Genomic DNA, 19,227 nt, shown 5'->3' on the forward strand with positions numbered 1-19,227 from the left:
AATATGAGATGAGAGTCAAACGTGTGAAGCACTGCTGTTTGAAGGGAAGGCTTTAGACATGTGGGCAGTGTAGCATCAAATAGATTGTGTTTCCTCCCATGTAAACGGCTAATGTGTGTCGGCCGCTCTGACACAGAGGAATGTACTGAATTTGCTGCGAGGGCTTTACTGGCGTTCGCTCTGCGTCGTCCCCGCTACACCTTCAGCTCATCATACAGCCGCATACACAGCCTGCCTCCTTCCAAACTCCCGGAGCTCCTGCCACGGGTGGCCAGAGAATAGTGCTGTTCAGATTGGTGTGGACTCTGAGGAGGAGTTTTTATTGGCTGTGGGGAAAGAGATGACTGCTCAAGCATTGAAATGCTTTTGTACACACACACACACACACACACACACAAGCCAATCTAGCATTAGATCCAGGCTAGGACATTTGGCAGCTTTTTGTGTGAACAGTCTTTTAGCTCTGTAATAAAATCTAGTGTGCTGCCTACTGCCTACAAAGGCAGCTGCCTTCTAAGGGAGCATCCTAACTGAAAGGTACCCTCTTAAGGGACTGATTTGGCATAGACAGCAACTCATATGTGCCACACAAATAGTTTTACTAATTGATTCCAATTGAGTTTGACATTAGCATGTTGCTGCACTAATGGCTTGATAACTCTAATAAGCTTAAATACATAATACACACCGATATTGGGTAATTTAGTAGAAGTGTAATAAATTGTGTATGCAGTAATTATGTATGTTTTGGAAAACAACATTTGGATTAAGATTTTTAAGATGCTCAACAAGGCTGAATTTATTTTATATATTTTAAAATTATTAAAAAATTTGTACAATTTAAAAATGTATTACAATTTAAAATAACTGTTTTCTAGTTGATATATTTTAAAGTGCATAAAATATTAAATGTAAAAATCACCTGAATATATTTTAGAATTTTTGTCTGGTGCAGTTTTGAAACGTCTTTTATAACTTTTTGTTAATTGTATAGGCTACCTTGTGTAATTTATTCTGAGATCGCCATGAAAATAGCCTTGATGCTGGCATGGCATTAAAAAGTGAATAAATAAATAAATTAAATGTAAAATATATACTTAATATTTGTTATATTACGTATTAAGTGTGTATTTCCTAATATTTAAGTAAATATTGTAAAATATTATTACAATTTAAAATAAATGATTGAATTGATTTGGATATAGGCTATTTAAAAATAAAAATGTAGAATGTGTATATGTGAAAATTAAAGTATAAAAAAAGTATAGTATATAAAAAGTATACAAATTAATATTTAATTTACTATATACAGTCAATATTGCATATAATTATGTAATATATTTGAAAAAATTTCTCTTTTTTTTTTTTTTTTTTTTTGTCAAAGCTGCCTACCTTCATATCATCAAGTGCACCTTAATTCTATCTAAATAGGTAGCGCCTTAGGTTTTGGAACAGAGCTTTTGTCACATACATACACAAGATTTTTTGGTAGGGCCGTGGCCTTTTTAAACTACTTCTTGATGTGGAATAAGTTTGAACGCGTTCCTCAAGAGATTCTCGTGTTCTTGCGACGCTCCCGAAGTTCTGCAACCTCGCAAGTTCCCTTTTCATCCTCGTTTTAACCGTGCCTCGCTGACGCGGGCCATATTCCCAATCTCTGCGCTCCAGATACATTTATTTTTGTCTCGGATGAGGAATATCTCTTTCTGTCGCACATGTGCGTGCGTTGGGTAGGAATAAAAGAGTTTTGGGCTCTGACAGGTGGCCCTAGCTGGTGTCGCCGGGCTCTCAGGGGCCCTCCGGAGACCGGGTAATTGCGAGGGGTTGGACCCGGTTCGGTGTCACACAGGTGGCGTGAAACGCAGCCGCTCGGCTCACCTGAAATATTCACGTTCTTCCAGCAGCTCAGCTTTGATCTCCCCTTGCAATCAACAGGGGAGCGGCGGGAGGGGCGCGGGAGGAAGAGAAACAGCGCAAACAACAGGAAAAAGGAGCACACCTGAGAAACAAACAGATTGACATTTCTTAAGAGAGAATAAACAATGGCAGGTTATCCGTGTTATCCGCTGCTTGCCATTTTTCACCCCCACCTCCGTCGATTTCTTCTGGAAAGTGGGCCAGCGTTGCTCTTTTTGTGTGCTTGTCGTCGAGACTTTGCGAGGTAAACTCCTGCTCCGACTGATTTGGTGCCGTTTGTTATGGATTGTCAAGTCACTGGCCCCCATTTATATAGCTCTTTTTAACACAGTTATATTTACTCTACAATAAATTTTACCCAGACACTTTCCTTTTTCTTTTTTTTTTTCTTTTTAGCCACACAGTGATTTTTCAATAGTCTTGCGTTCTTGACTCTTGCTTAATAAACCACGGCATGTCAGAATAAACAAACAAACAGCAGAAAACATCACTTATTCTGTGAAATCTGCATGGGTTCATCCAGGCCAGTGTTTTTATATATATATATATATATATATATTATTTATTATTTCGTGCCAGTAAATGCACGACCGCAAAGTCGGCGCTTGTGTGAGATAATGGCTGGTCTGATTGTAACCACAGAGTGGAGTGTGAAAAGAACAATGAGCCATTATGATGATGATAAATAACGTGGACTCATTTGGACGTACGTTTGCGCGGAGCGGTTTGCCGCGCTAATTGGAAGCAACTTCAAATCGTGAATGTTGAAGAATGAACTGCTTTGAGTGATAGAAGGACAAAGAAAGTGCTAAATAGAAAGGATAAATACCTGTTTGATTTAAAGTACTGACTTAAGAAGAAAAATCATAGCATGCTTACAGTATATAAGACACGAAACTAGTCTAATCATAGGTCAGGGTGTTTGCTTTGTTAAATGCTTGGATATTTGTTAATGCCAGTCTTTTTTGTTCAAGAATTGTTTAGAATACAGTTTTCTAAGTATGTAATGTCTGTGTTTTTAGCATTATCAGAAGTAATTGTTATCAGGCAGGTGTCTTTGACACTTTTCCCGGCTGTTTTGAAAGAGTCATCGTGTTTTTTTGGTGGAATCAACCTAGGAATTACTTAGACTTTTCTCTGCAGTTAAGCATTATCCGTATTTTTAATATCCAGAAAAATTACACCCTTCATCCTTAATGTGCAGAGACAACTGTAAGTAAGCCACTGGAGTACAGGGCACCGCTGGAGCTGCAGGCAGTGAAAAGAGCACAGTGAAATTCTGCTGAGATTTAAACATTTTAATTGACAGAAAATGGAAAAAGATTAAAATAAAAACATCTCTGTTGACTTTCTGGTGTGCAGTACATGAATCTTTTTTGTTGTAGTAACTAAAAATGGACAGTGCTTTCTAGTTTGCACGAAACTGGAACTACTTTTTGAAGTTATCATGGTGCTAAATTAATGGTGTGATTACTCTTAATGAGCATAACATTCATAATGCATCAATACTAGGGATTTAGAAGAAATATAGTCAAAAATAGTAAATTTATATATTTATCATTAGTGTTTTTTTGTGTAAACTTACTGTTTAATGTTCAGTTATGCTGCATATTCACACACATACGTACATATACATATACATATATGTCTGCATGCTATGCTGTTAAGATCAACTGAATCAACAGGAGTGCATTATTTCCAGGTGAAATCCACAGAATAAGTGAAATGAAATGAATGTGATCTTGTCAGAATTAATCTGAATTCTACTTGTCAGTACAAAAGACCTAGTATGAGTTCACTCTCACAAAAAAAAAGGTACAACAGATGTCACTCGAGTGGTACCTTTTCAAAAGCTACTAATGTGTACCATTTAGATGCTAAAATGCACCTTTTAGAGCTAAATAAGGTACAAATCTTTATCTTTTGAAAGTGTACCACTCCAGTGACAGCTTTTGTACCTTTTTCCTTAGTGTTCAGATAAATGTGTTCATAAAGTAATTTTACTAAGTTAAACCACTCTGTTCTGCATTTCTGTCTGGCACAGAAATGACTGGTCTCCTGTAAAAATAATTTGCTCAAATGCAGCTCTTACTATGAGCAGTAGGTGGACCGTTTTTCAATCCTTTAAATGACCAGGAGTCTCAACAGTGGCTCTATAACGAGTCAATATTTTCAGTCCCCTGCTGAGGCGCAACTTTGGTTTAAAACCCTCTGATAGATGCTTGAGAGGTTTTATGCCAAAGCGACAGCACTGCCTGTACTTCTTCATTTCAAACGCGTCCTTGCTTACAGAGCACAAACTCCGAACTGTGCTTTTCCCGACAGATGAAACGGTTCCGAACGGAACGTGTGCTTTAGACAAGGTGTTGATGGATTGCGGTGTGCTAGGTGCTAAAACTCCTAAATGAAGTGCAGCGTGACAACTAATTCCTGACGACGTGAGTCACACCTTCCCCGATCATTGTAACGCTCGTGCTCATCTTAAGAGCCGCTGTGTTGTCTGCCGAGAGCCGGCTGATGGTTTGGGATTAATTATTCGCAATCATTTCCCAGCCTCTGCTGGCAGGTTTAGAAAGGTGTCAAGATGTGATATTCAGAGACGGTGACCGCTAAATTCACACGCCGCCACAAAATATTTTAACTCTGTGATGTTCATTTATGTGTGATGTTCACTGTGCAACCAATATCACATTTTACTGTGTGATTTATCAGTTTAATTGACGTGCATCTTTTGATGTCACCATTAAGTACGAACAATTTGCTGGACTTTTCAATGTGCTCAACTCTTGTGCACTGCGTGATCAATAAATTTCATTGCACGGTGGTTGATTTTTCATATCATTGAGAGACTTAATGGAGGTTTTGATGTTTCAACTAGCCTAACTGAAGCTCTGATCATTGGATGAGAAATGTTTGAGTATATATTTAAGAGATAGTTCATCCGGAAATGAAAATTGTATCATCGTTTACTCATCCTCAACCTGTATGAGTGAGTTTCTTTCTTTCTTCTGAACACAGAAGAAAATATTTTAAAGAATGTGGTTACTGAAATGCGTGCCGGTAGCCATTGACTTCCATAGTATTTTTTTTCCATACTATAGAAGTCAATGGCTACCGGCAGCTGTTTGGTTACCAACATTCTTCAAATCATCTTCTTTTGTGTTCAACAGAAGAAAGAAGCATACAGATTTAGTACAACTTAAGAAAGAGTAAATGACAGAATTTTTCGGTGAACAACTATCCCTTTAAGAAATCTCTCTGAGCAGAAATTGTATATATTGTATATTGTAAATTTTGAACCACTCTTTATTTAGCTCACTATGAGTCAAGGACAGCCGGAAAAGAGAGAGTGAACAATCGCCAATAAAGAAAAAATTCAAGGATTCCACCATCTCCAGAGAGGATCTCGACGGTGCTATAGCTAACGGTATCAAGCTAGTGCTTAAAGAGCAACAAAGTACTCTCGATTCGGTAGTGGCTTCGACTGTAAGAGAAGCGATAGACTCTGTACTGACCCCAGCACTCAGTGATCTACATTTGGATGTACAAACGACCAGCGATTCTGTAAAAGAGCTAAAAGCTGAAGTTGAAAAGCTAGTCATCGCGGCGAAACAGACACGTGACCGGGTCGATTCCGTTCAAGCAGCTGCACGTGAGGATAGGAGGACAGTCATAAACTTAAGAAATCAGCTGAAGCAACTCACCGAAAAAATGACAGACATTGAAGATAGGAGCAGGAGAAATAACGTATGACTGGTGGGGTTGCCGGAGGGGGCGGAAGTCTCCGATGCAGCTGGTTTCCTCAGAGCTAATATTTCCAAGTGGATCCCGTCCCTGAAAGGTCGTGACATCAAGATTGACCGGGCCCATCGCGTGTATGACGGAAGGAAAAACTCAGATCGGCCGCGTACTCTCATCTTCCGTGTACTAAGATGGCATGAAAGATCAGTGATCCTGAAAGGTGCTCGGCAGGCATATCCGGTGAAATATACGCAGGACAATGTCACGCTACTATTATTTCCCGACTTTAGTCCAGCCACAACTACCAAGAGAAAGATCTTTAATCCAGTCTTGAAGAAGATGACAGCACTTGGTCTCCAGCCCTTTCTCACCTATCCGGCGGTAATTAAACTATGGCACAAAGGTGAGCAGATGATGTTCGACTCTCCTCAAAAGGCGGAGGATTTTGTTACTTCACTGTCACTGAAGACGTATTCTGCAGCGCTACAAAGCAGCAGGAAGGCATCGGCTACTGTCTCCATCCTCTCAGCTCAACGAGGGAAAATTAACGATGATCCTAACTGCCCTGAAGAGGACAATAACAAGGTGGCCATGGACACTTGTTAATTTCTTTTTGGAATCTTGCCCCTGCCCTGTACGTTCGTCCGCTGATTGGTAAATGATAATGATTTATTTTCTTTATTTTTCTTTATTGTTATTATTATTATTCTTCGGGCTGATGGAGAGTAGGTTCAATCACTACGCTTTTGGCTCAGTGGGCCTTTTGGGGACATGTCTTGTGTTGAAGTGGACTGGTCATGCATCAACATTTGTTTCTGTTGTTTATGCAGACCTACACTCTCGGTAATGTGCGGTCTGCTTTGGTTTTTATACACAGTTGTTTGTCGTTCCTTGTTCTTGTTTTTTTCTATGCCCTTCAACAGACATTGATACTTTTATTTATTCTGCTTTTCTTTTAAAAAAACTATGCATCTAGGTGGATTGGTATCTAGGATGCATACTAATGTTTACATGTCACTGGCAGTATGGCACTGGTTTTGTTTCTCTTCACTTAGACAGAATCTTGGCATTGTGAGCACACAATGCATGTTCTGAATATCTTATCATTGAATGTGAATGGTCTAAATTCTCCTATTAAGCATACCTGGATATTACAATATTTGCACCGTAAATCGATTTCCTGTGCCCTGATACAAGAGTCTCATTTAAAACAATGCGATGTGGCACGTTTTCAAAACAAATATTACAAACTGGCAGCCTTCTCTTGTGCTCCTAATAAAACTAAGGAGGTGCTTATCTTAGGAAGTTACATTTAACTACTGAACATACCGGGAATGATGATGAAGGTAGATTTGTTTTTATACACTGTAAAAATACATAATGACAGGTTAGCACTGGTCTCCATTTACTGCCCGAATGAGGCAGGCAGTGCATTTTTCACAAATATTTCCAATATATTACTTGAGCAGATTGATTGTCCTTTAGTGATGGGTAGTGATTTGAATGCTTTTTTAAATCCTGCACTGGATAAATCTCACCCTGATACTACAGTTAACCCATCCTCTAAGTTATTGAATAAATTTATCACTGAACTTAATGTGATCGATCATTGGAGAATCCAGAATACTACATCTAAGGACTTCACCTTTTTTTTCTAATAGACATAAGACTTTCTCTAGGATAGATTACATATTTCTCAGTCCATCTCTAATTTCATCTAACTCTTTCATTTCTATATTACCAAGTTTATTGTCTGATCACTCTGCAGTATTATGTAATGTTCACCTTTCCAACATTAAGACCAAGGCCCCTAAATAATCAGACATTTATTAATTCGCTAAAATATCATATAAAGGAGTTTCTCGAAATGAATATATCTTGTGATGTAGACCCTCAAATATTGTGGGAAACGACAAAGTGTGTAATACGAGGATTCTGTATATCTTTTTCTTCTGCCCTTGCCAAAGCAAAACCCCGCCAATTTACACAATTAGAAAATAAGATCCAATTATTGCAAAACTTACAAAAACAAAATGTTTCTGATCAACAAGCTACACGATTGTCCTCCTTGAAAGAGGAATATGACTTACTTTCACAATCAAAGGCAGAGTTTATTTTACATAGGATGAGAAAAAAATATTATTTTGAATCGGAGAGACCTAGCCACTTATTGGCCCTCAGGCTGAGGGAATGTGAGTCTAAGGCATACATCAGCGCAATAAAATCTTTGGATGACCAGGTAACCACAAATCCTGTGATAATTAACAACATAATTAAAGGGTTTTACACAAATCAGAGAGCAGATGGCTCCGCATGCTTTCGAATCGCTCTCGCGGTACTTTGATGTCTGATTGGACTGCTCGGTGCTGCTTCAAATTAAACACAGACCTCATCTCACAGACGGTCCGTTTTGATGGCACACTACGCTCACATCCGCATGTAAACATGTCGTCGGCGTGGAAATTCTTCATTGTGAGTTAAGCAGACACAAAGTTTGCAATTTGTAATACAATATTGACTGTTTTTGCTCAAGTTCGCTGACGAAGTTTCAATCAAAGCCACAGCAGAACTGTTTTGTGTCTCCGAGCAACACAGCGGTGTTTTGATACTGAATGAATCCACGTTTTTGAGCGAATCAAGTGAGTCAATGATTCAGTAACCCATTCATAAAGACAGTAGTCACTTGCCTCGTTTTTTAATGAATCAGCCGTTTGAATGAATGACTAATGACTCGCTCATTAAAACAGTAATTTACCACCATTTACTTTTGGTTTGGTGTCATATTTAAAAGCATTGCATTTTTTAAACTTTTTTAACTTGTGTGTTCAAAAATATTTAAAACATTAATCTTATAAAATTATTTATGCATTTGAAATTTTGTGATGTAAGCACCTCAGCTTCATCAAACAGTCAATAAATATGCCACTAATGTTCAGCATCTAATGCCACTTCAGATGCATCTTCTGTTTCCTCTGCGGTGAAAAGATGGAGTTTGTTGATAGTATGCGCACTCTAATGTGAACATTAAAATTTGCAAAAAGAAATTACTCCACTGCTCACAAAGAGAAGTATGAACACTGATGACAAGAGAGTTGCACTGTCCAAAAAGTTTATGGTATAAATGTGCTTTTTTTACTTGAAGCATATGTTGTCTTTTTCCTTTATTTTGTTGTAAGAGTGCACCAGAACCCTTCATTTACATGTTAAATTCTCAAAAATGTGCTTATGGGGGGGTAATATTAACTGGTAATATTATCTCCTCCCCGTTCCCTTTACAGCATGGAATGAGGCAGGGATGTCCACTTTCCCCTTTATTGTTTTGTTTATCCCTTGAACCATTAGCACAAGCCATTAGAAACTCTGACGTTCCACCGATTAAGATTCATGACCATAATCATATTATTTCGTTGTACGCTGATGACATTATATATTTAGATAATTTTGATGCATCAATAACCAGTATAATTAAGGAATTTGATCACTTTAGTAGTTTATCGGGGTACAAGATAAACTGGACCAAATCTGCTGTAATGCCAGTCAACAATGTTAAAGTTAACTCTCCTATCCCCTCATTCATTCCTATTAAGGATTCGTTCATCTATTTGGGTATTACCATATATAAAGACATTCATAAAATTGCCAGAAACAGTTTTAATAACATTTTAGTCAAGATCAAAAGTGATACTCAAAGATGGAATAATCTTCAAGGCAAAATCTCCACCGTCAAAATGAATTTGTTACCTCGGCTTAATTTTCTTTTTTCTATGCTGCCGCTTTCCCCTCCTTCAGGTTACTTTAAGGAGATCAATTCCATACTTCCCCAGTTTATCTGGAATGGTAATCGACCCAGAATAAAACTTGCCACATTGCAGCGTCCTATACTTTCAGGAGGATTGGCTGTGCCAAATTTTGAATTATATTATTGGTCGTTCCAACTCTTCATATTTGGGTTGATCCTCAATTGAAAAAGTTTCATGGAGAGTGATCGAAGCTGACAAGGTTAAACCACATAGGCTCCAAGATATTTTATTTGCTGGCATAGGAAATAAAAATGATAAATATAAATTTGGCCCAGTTGTGGCCAATTCTATTAGGATCTGGAAAAGGGTGGAACGTCTGATAGGAGGACCTTTCAAATTTTGTAACAACGTACCCTTATGGCACAACTTGGAAATCAGCTATTTGTCCAGCCCTCTTGGTCTACATTGGGCATAAACACATGCAGTGACTTGTATGATAACCAGGGACTCTGCTCACTTCAAGAACTAAGAACTAAGTTTTGTTTACCAGCATCATCATATTTTGTCTTTTTTCAGTTACGTTCTGCTCTCAAGGCCTATGGAGTCCCTGGGCATCCCCTGTTTCCTCTCATCCTATGTAGGATTGGATCGCACCACCCTCTGGTCGGCCATCTGTTTCTTTAATATATAGTAAACTTAATGATCACACTGCAAAGTCTCTTTCTATTAAATCTATCTGGAATTGTGAATTAACAGATTTTGATTTATCGGTCGACTGGGAGAGGGTGTGGTCTAATCTAATCTTAACTTCTAAAAACTTGGCTCATCGTCTTATCCATTTCAAAGTCATCCATAGAGCATACATAACTCCTTACAAGAGGTTTAAAATGAAACTGCAATCGCCCTATAACTGTCATATCTGTAACACTGTATCAGCGGGTACTTTTCTCCACATGTTTTGGGAATGTCCAATTGTTGTTGATCTATGGACTCTGAATTCTATGAATTCTGTTTTGTCCTTTTTACTAAAAATTGATTACGTGTCAAATCCAGGTTTATGTCTTCTCAATGACGATTCTAACTTCTGTATAAGTTCATTAAAGAAGAGAATGTTGTTTGCTGGTTTTACAGCTGCAAAGAAGGCTGTACAATACAAAACTGGTTTACTTCGCACAAATAAGTGTATGTGTGCAAAAACATTTTGGATTCATAGCCTCCTTAAAATAGTGACTTGTGAATGTACAACAGTACGAATTAAGAAGGCTAAACCTAGTACCATTGATGCATGGCAATGTTTTTCTTCCAACATTTTGGACTATATAAAGGAATGACCATATAAAGGTTTATTTTGTTTTTTAAATATATACTTTTTTTCAGATTGTAAAATTATTGATAATATGTCTGTTGTTCCCCCTCCCTGTTGTTTGTTTGAATGGATGTTATTTTGTTAATCGAAAGACAATAAAAAGTTGATCACAAAAAAAAAAAAAAAAAAAGAAATCTGACTTTTCTTGTCAAATCAGAGCGCAGTTTGAGACGTCGCTTCCAAACCACTAGAGGAGACGCGTGTGAGATTACTGCTCACTGTTTTATCTCGATTCTTCCTAGGAGAAACAGTTGAGATATTAAAAAGATCCCATTTGTGATTTTTCTCTCCTACGGGTAAACAAATGAAAGCATGGAGCTGAGGCGCATGGCAGCTCTGAGCACGTCCAGTGGGCCACTTTCCTCTTTCCTGTCCAAGTCAGGGCAGATAACGGCTCATCTTCCATCTCTGCCATGGACACCCGCCAGAAACGGCCCTATCCTGGATCTCTCCCAAACACACACACACAAAAAAAAAAAGCAGCAGAGAGAAGTGCTGTTGTTTTTGTGCGTGTCGGGGGGTTTGAGGGGGTGGGGTTGGTGCCAGTATTAATGCGGGGGCCAGACTAGACTCCAGCGATGGGCCGTATTGATTGTGTTGATTTGATTCATTGATCGATCTCTCCTCTTCGAATGTGGCGTCTGAGAAGCGGCACTAATCTGAAACAGCTAAGGACAAATCTTCTGCCTTACACACAAACCGAGGAGATAAGAAAACGTATGAAAAGAAACTGCACTTATCTAAATCATAGACTAACCCTTCTGCTGTCCCTCGCTGTGGCCATTGTGTGTGTGTGTGTGTGTGTGTGCACACGCGAATTGAATGCATGGTTGGACCTTCTGTTTCTACACTGATGTTTATATTTTTGTTTCTCTGTGTGTCTGTGTTGTGTAGATATGTATAATGGCCATGCAGGATTGCATATTTTTCCAAATTACAGTTGCATCCATAATGGCCCTGTAGATGTTTTTTTTTTCTTTTACACATCTGCAAGAATGGGTAATTGTAAAACAAATGCTGGGTTGCATATTTGCATGCAACTAGGGTACTGTTATATATGTTTTCTATAATATGCATTACAGCATTAGTTCTGTAGATTTCTTTAGGTTGCAAGGTTGCTTATCTGCATGCATAGGTAATGGCCCTGTAGATGTTTTTTTAATATATGTAAAGTGCATGCAGGGTAGATAGCATTTTTATATATCATGCATGTGGAGTTGCATATCTGCATGCACAGATAATAGTCTTGCAGATTGCATTTCTATACAGTACATGTCCATGCATGTTTGCATATCTGCATGCATAGGTAATGACCTTTGTAGATGGTCCTGTAGATGTTTTTTTATATATATAGAAAGTGCATGCATATCTGTATCCTGTAGAGAGCATTTATTTGCATGATGCCCATCCAGGGTTGCATATGTGCATGCATAGGCAGTAGTCATGTAAATATTTTATCATATAACATGCATGCAGGGTTGCGTATAAAGTACTTGTGTATGCATATGCAACCCTGCATGCAATGGTCCTGTAAATATCATTGTTTGTATAATTTGCATGCGAGGTTGCATAACTGCATCCACAGGTAATGATCCTATAGATATTTTATGTGTAACATACATGTCTTCATGCATAGGTAATGGCCCTTGTCTGTTTGAATCTTTTGTGTTTCTGTGTCTCGTGTGTTGAATGCATGATGCATAGTTGTATTATTCTCTTTCTCCACTGATGTTTATATTTGTGTTTCTCTGTGTGTCAATATTCTTTAGATATATTTTGGTTGAATAACGTGAATGCAGGGTTGCATATCTACATGCATAGGTAATGGTCCCCGTCTGCGTGAACCTTTTGTGTTTTTTTTTTTATGAGCGTGTATGTGTGTGTGTGTGTGTGTGCAGCAGGGGTTTAGAGGCAGCGCAATCACCAGGCAGAACAGAGTGGATCTATAAATTGATGGAATTCAAAGCCTGCAGCATCGATTACCATTATAACAAACAGCCGAGCCCAGAACGTCTGATTATTTTTAGACAAAGATTCTGTGCTCTCAGCAGCAATTCTGCTGATGCTGTCACACTCGCAGACATCTGCCTATGATTGCAATTAGATGGGATACAAAAAGAAAAATAATACCTCCATCTGCATTTTCCCCCCTTTTTTTTCCCATAACCACCCACTTTTTTGCAGTTCATTTCTGCTGGTCCAAACACTCTGGCTCAGCGGTTGAGAACTCTCTTGCTTTTCCCACATGTCAACTTCCTCTCTTCCCTGCTGTCATCAGCGAGAGGTGCCATAGATTCTGTGCTAATCGATGGTAAAGATTTTTTCGAGCTCTATAGTGAATCTGAAGGTTATATCTTTGTGTTCTAACAGTCTGTGTATTTACAGTACGCATTTTCATTTATGGCCCTTCATTGCTTGTCTGGTTATTACAGACGACAAGCTCTCAGATGTGATTTAGTTAACCCCTAGTTATCTTTTGTTGTGCTTTTATATATCTCGGTTGCTCGCAGACGTGTTCGATTCAGTGTCAAGTTCAACCGTCAACGACGTCGTGCATCCTCTACGGAGTCGGTCGACTGCACGTGAACACAAACGCCTCAGCCAATCAATTTTCCTCGCTGGCTTGTCTGACAGATGCTGGCCTCAGCAGGGCTGGTTTAGCTTAGCTCCACCCCCGAGTGGTTCATCCCGCCCCCCGTGACATCAGCAGAGCTTCCCAGAGGGAAACTCATCAATTACAGACGGATGTTTGACTGGCACAGGCGTAATGACAGGGGCTCAATATTGACCCAGCTGCCCACCGCATCCTGAAAATACAGGCCTGATTGCCTTTTTCCAAACCCTTAAAACGTCGAACGTTTGACTGAAGATGTCTTCTTTTTACACACAAGTGTGGCTTTTCTTCAATACTGTTCAATAGTGACATTTCTTTGTGGCTTTCCTGGAACTAGGATCTGATTTAAAGTGATAGTTCACCCAAAAGTGAAATTTCTGTCATTTACTCGTGTCCTTACAAACCTGTGCGATTTTTTCTTTTTCTTTTATGGAACACAACAGGTTAACTTTTGAAGTATTTTTGAGTGAAAGATTTTTGGAGAATATTAACAGAAATTTGGTCTGCTCTTTACACATTGTATTGTACTGCTTTATTGACTTCAGAAGTCTTGTAACATACCACACGAATTGCATGCACTACTTTACTTTTATAATATTTTTTTCATACTTTTATATAATGTATATTTATGGTACTTTATTGTAATTTTAGAATATTTTTGTGGTGCATATTTTTATAATATTAATATTCTTCTTTTGAGCTTTACAATCATCATCCTCTTACATTGTATGGAAAACAGTGTCTTGAATATTTTGCAAATTTTTGTTTTTCATAGAAAAAGTCATGCAGGTTTGTAACAACATGGTTAACATAGTAAATTGACAATTTATGGGATAACAAAAAAAAAAGAAAAGAAAAAAAGAAAATTTGAGTTTGCCATCTCCATTTTATTTTTATTTTATTTTTGTGGTCACCATGTGGGTTAAAATAGAATAATAATAATAATAATAATAATAATAGACAAGAACAACAATAATTTAATAGTAATATTTTATTATTTGTATTGATGATAATAATAATAGTTTATTTTACATGTTTTTAAAATATTAAGTATATTAATATTTAATTATAATTATTATTAATATTATAAAATTATTTTGTAATATTAAGAAAGTAAGCTAAGAAAAGCCCTGAGGGTCTTGTACAAAGTATTTTGCCTCAAATCTGAATTTTAAAGACTAAGAAAAAGGTTATAGAAAGAAATGAGGAAAATACAGATTAAAAAATAATAATAATAATAAAATAAAGGAATATATATATATATATATATATATATATATATATATATATATATATATATATATATGGCCAAAATATTGGCACCCTTGGTAAATATGATCAAAGAAGGCTGTGAAAATTAATCTGCATTGTTAATCCTTTTGATCTTTTATTAAAAAACAATTCACAAAAATCTAACCTTTTATTGGATAATAAGAATTTAAAATGGGGGGAAATATCATTATTAAATAAATGTTTTTCTCCAATACACATTGGCCACAATTAACGGCACCCTTTTATTCAATACTTTTTGAAACCTCCATTTGCCAGTTTAACAGCTCTAAATGTTCTCCTATAATGCTGAGGTTAGAGACACCTGACAAGAGATCAGAGACCATTCCTTCATCCAGAATCACTCCAGACCCTTTAGATTCACAGCTCCATGTTGGTGCTTCTTCTCTTCAGTTCACCCACACATGTTCTACAGGGTTCAGGTCAGAGGACTGGAATGGCCAGCAGAAGATTGGTTTTGTGCTCAGTGACCCATTTTTGTGTTGTTTTTGAGGTTTGTGTTTGGATTATTGTACGGTTGGAAGATCCAAACATGGCCCATTATAAGATTTCTAACAGAGTCAGTCACTTATTGATTTTTTATCTGTTGGTATTTGATAGAATCCATGATGCCATGCGTCTAAACAAGATGTCCAGGACCACCCGCAGAAATATAGGCCCACAACATCAAAAATACAGCAGTATATTTCATTGTACACATGGGGTACTTCTTATCCCTGTGTTCACCAAACCCATCTTGAGTGTTTGCTTCTAAAAAGCTCATTTTTTAGTTTCATCTGACCATAGAAGCCAGTCCCATTTGAAGTTCCAGTTGTGTCTGATAACTGAATATGCTGGAGTTTGTTTTTGGATGAACGAGGAGAATTTTTTCTGGAAACCCTCCCAAACAACATGTGATGTAGATGCTGTTTGACAATTTTTTTTTTACGGTTTTCTGACCCCGAAACTCAACTATTTTCTGCAATTCTCCAGCTGTGGTCTTTAGCCACTCAAACTCTCCTTCTCACCGTGCATTAGGACGATATAGACACACGTGCTCTTCCAGGCAGTTTCCTAACATTTTATGTTGATTGGAAATTCTTAATTATTGCCCTGATGGTGGAAATGGGAATTTTCACTGCTCTAGCTCTTTTCTTAAAGCCACTTCACTAATTTGTGAAGCTCAATTATCTTTTACTGCACATCAGAAATATATTCTTTGGTTTTTCTCATTGTGATGAATGATTAAGGGAATTTGGGCTTTGTTTTCCCTCCTATTTATATTTCTGTGAAACTGGAAGCCATGGTTGGATAATTTCATGTTCATAATCACCCTGGAGTGCTCAAAATTGTGAATATGAATGGGAATATACTTCAGAGATATTTTACTCATAAGAATTTCTAGGGGTGCCAATAATTGTGTCCAACGTGTATTTGAGAAAAAACATTTATTTTATAATGATGTTTCCCCCCATTTTAAATGTCCAATGAAAGGTTAGATTTTTGTGAATTTTTAAAATAAAAGATCAAAAGGATTAACGATGCTGTTTAATTTTCACAGCCTTCTTTGATCATATTTACTAAGGGTGCGATATTTTGACCATGACTGTGTGTGTGTGTGTATATACATATATATATATATATATATATATATATATATATATATCTTGATAAAGTGGGATAAGGAGCAGATTTTAAAGCTGTAAGGACTGAGTTGTTTATTGTGAAAGTTTTCTGAGCGTAACCCAAAGCTAGTTTAGATTGCTCGTGTCAGACCGCAGTTCATGCATTTTATGTGTACTGTAATTTTCCTGCTCGGAACGACATTGACTAACGTGGATCATCACCTGCTGAGCACGCTTGCATTAACAGGCATCTCAGAGCCTCAGTGCATCATGGGTAGCAGAGAAATGAGGAAGAAAAAGAGCTTTTGGCAAACGGTGCGTTAGCATCAGGTGGGTCTGATGGCTGTCTGAGCACAAATGAACAAACATTTTAAAAAAACAACAGAAGTGAAGCGTGCTTCAGTTTGTTCTTGAAAGGTGAGAGCGAGCAGGTTTATTTCCAGCTCCTGCTGATATCTCGTCTCTGTAGACGATGCAGGGAGCAAAGATGCTGTTTGTGATGTGTCAGATGTCAAAACTATTAATAAAAAAGCTTTTCCTTTATATACTCCTACTGTTAGTGCTGCTAAAACTTAAGCACAAGTTTCTGTAAATGCTTCTTAGCGGTGAAGTTTGTGCTCAGGCAATTAGCCGTGTTTCTTCAGTATTGCTGTTCTTCACACTTAAGAGTTTGAGGTTTGTTCAAATCCTTAATCAGAAGCATTAAACTTCACTGTTTGTGCAATAGATGTTGCTCAAATCATGCCACTTTGTGGTGTATTATTACTTTTTTCTAAGTGATCTGACTTTTGCCTGGCAGGGGAAGTGTGAGAAAGAAAGTGAAAGAAAAAAAGATAAAAAGAATGAATGAAAGAGGGAATGAAAGAGAGCAAATGAACAAATGGAAGAAAGAATTAAAGAGCGAAAGAACAAAAGCGTGAATGAAAGAGAATGAAAGAAAGAGCAAAAGAAAAAAGAATTAAAGAGAGTGAATGAAAAAAGGAAAGAAATAAAGAACAAATTAAAGAATGAAAGATCAAAAGAAAGAGCCAAAGAATGAAAAAAAGAGCAAAAGTAACAAAAAACGTTTTTATCATTTTTAGAGCCATTATTAATAATCGAGCATTAATAATAATTGATATCTGAAGGATCATGTGACACTGAAGACTGGAGCTGTAAATTCAGCTTGGATCACAGGAATAAATTACATTATTCAACTAGAAATCAGCATTTTTAAATTGTAATAACATTTCACAATATTACTGATTTCACTCTATTTTTAAACAAATAAATGCAGCCAAGATGAGCAAAAGACATTTTTTAACCCAAACTTTTACATGATAGTGTATATTCTTCAAATCGAATGTTTTTATTCATGTCGACTGTTTGTAGACTCACTGAACAAACATTATACGTAAATCCTGCAAGACTCAAATAACTAAAGAAAGAAATCATTAAGAATGGAAACAAAGAACAATAGCCAGGTGACATGTCTAATTCCAAACACACAGTCCTACATATTTATTTAGAATTAAGGTCATGTAGTTTAGCACACCTGCTTCTGTAGATATACGACCCTTCTGTGCACACTACAAAGTCAGCGTATCAGCGTTTCCGGATCTGTTAAGCACCACAAACTCTTCATGTCGAGGTTCTGTCTGTACGTCAGTCAGAGAGATTAACAGCCTGTAGTCTGTTTCAAGCTAATAGAGGTTAAATCCAACCAACACAGTCCATCAAACCCTTCCAGTCCCTAAACAATTATGGCTTAACAGCTCTGGAAATGACTTCTATGAAAAAGCTTAAATATGTCTTTTAATTTCACGTTGATCATTGGTGTTTTAGTCTCTTGCCGGGTGAAACTTACAGCAACAGATGCTGTCATGATGCCGTGTTGTGTTTTAAAGCTCAGATACTGTAGTTGTCCTTCTGCGCTGCACTGGTGTCTAAAGTCCTTCTAGAGGTCAAATAAGCCACTTTATTATTTCGTTTTTTATGAACAAGCGTCCGAAACACAGAAACCGGCCGTCCAGATCCTCCTCATCACACTTTCAGACTCCAGTGAAGAAAAGGAAGAGTTTGAAAAGCATCCAAGCGCTGGTGCTGTAAATCTGGGGCTGTGTTACAGCTTTTGTCCTCAGGAATTCTTCCTCTCCCATTAGATAATTTTCTAAATTGCCTTTAAGTAAGAGTACAGATTAATTAAAACATAGTAAATTAAATTTTATGTCATGTACGAATTTGGTACAGTAATTGAAAAGCCCTCTCTTTCACTTTTTTAGCTTTAGTTTGAACACAAAGACCTTTGACGTGAGAGAATGTGAGGATGGAGATGTTTAATAAGTAGGTTGAGCTGTAAAACATGAACTTGTAATTGGAGCAAGTTTGATCAGTGTTGTTTGAATGAATTCTGTAGGGGGTTGTGTAATTTTTATATAGTGAGGACCATTTAAATATATATACTTGATTAAAAATATAGTGAAACCAGTAATATTGTGTGAAATATTACTACAATTTTAAATAACCGTTTTCTATGTGAATATATTGTAAATGTAATGTATTCCTGTGATGCAAAGCTGAATTTTCATCATCATTACTCCAGTCTTCAGTGTCACATGATCCTTCAGAAATCATACTAATATACTGATTTGAAACATTTCTGATTATTAGCAATGTTGAAAACTGTTTCTGCCAAAGGATTAAAAAAGGCAATTGTGTCTTTTTATCTCAGTATTCAGATTTTACATCTTGCCAAAAATCTATTAAATGTATCTTTGACTATTTTGGCTCACAATTCAGTCTTTTTTTCCTTGCAGTTTTGACTTTATATATCTCACAATCCTTATTTTTCTTCTTAGAATGGCGAGTTTATATCTTGTTTATATCTTGTAATTCTGAGTTTAAATGTTGCACTTTATTTCACAATTCTCTTGCAAAGTTAGAGAAAGTTTTATCTTGCAGTTTATATTTTCATAC

At 37.1% G+C, this 19,227-nt stretch overlaps 1 protein-coding gene across 1 annotated transcript in view; it reads left to right on the plus strand.

Annotated features, from left to right (window-relative positions):
• The window catches only part of cux2b (cut-like homeobox 2b), a 171,323-nt gene that overhangs the window by 57,762 nt on the left and 94,334 nt on the right, over window positions 1-19,227 (plus strand). The window lies entirely within an intron of this gene.

This window comes from Onychostoma macrolepis, chromosome 08 (genome assembly GCF_012432095.1).
Source record: "Onychostoma macrolepis isolate SWU-2019 chromosome 08, ASM1243209v1, whole genome shotgun sequence".
Taxonomy (NCBI): domain Eukaryota; kingdom Metazoa; phylum Chordata; class Actinopteri; order Cypriniformes; family Cyprinidae; genus Onychostoma; species Onychostoma macrolepis.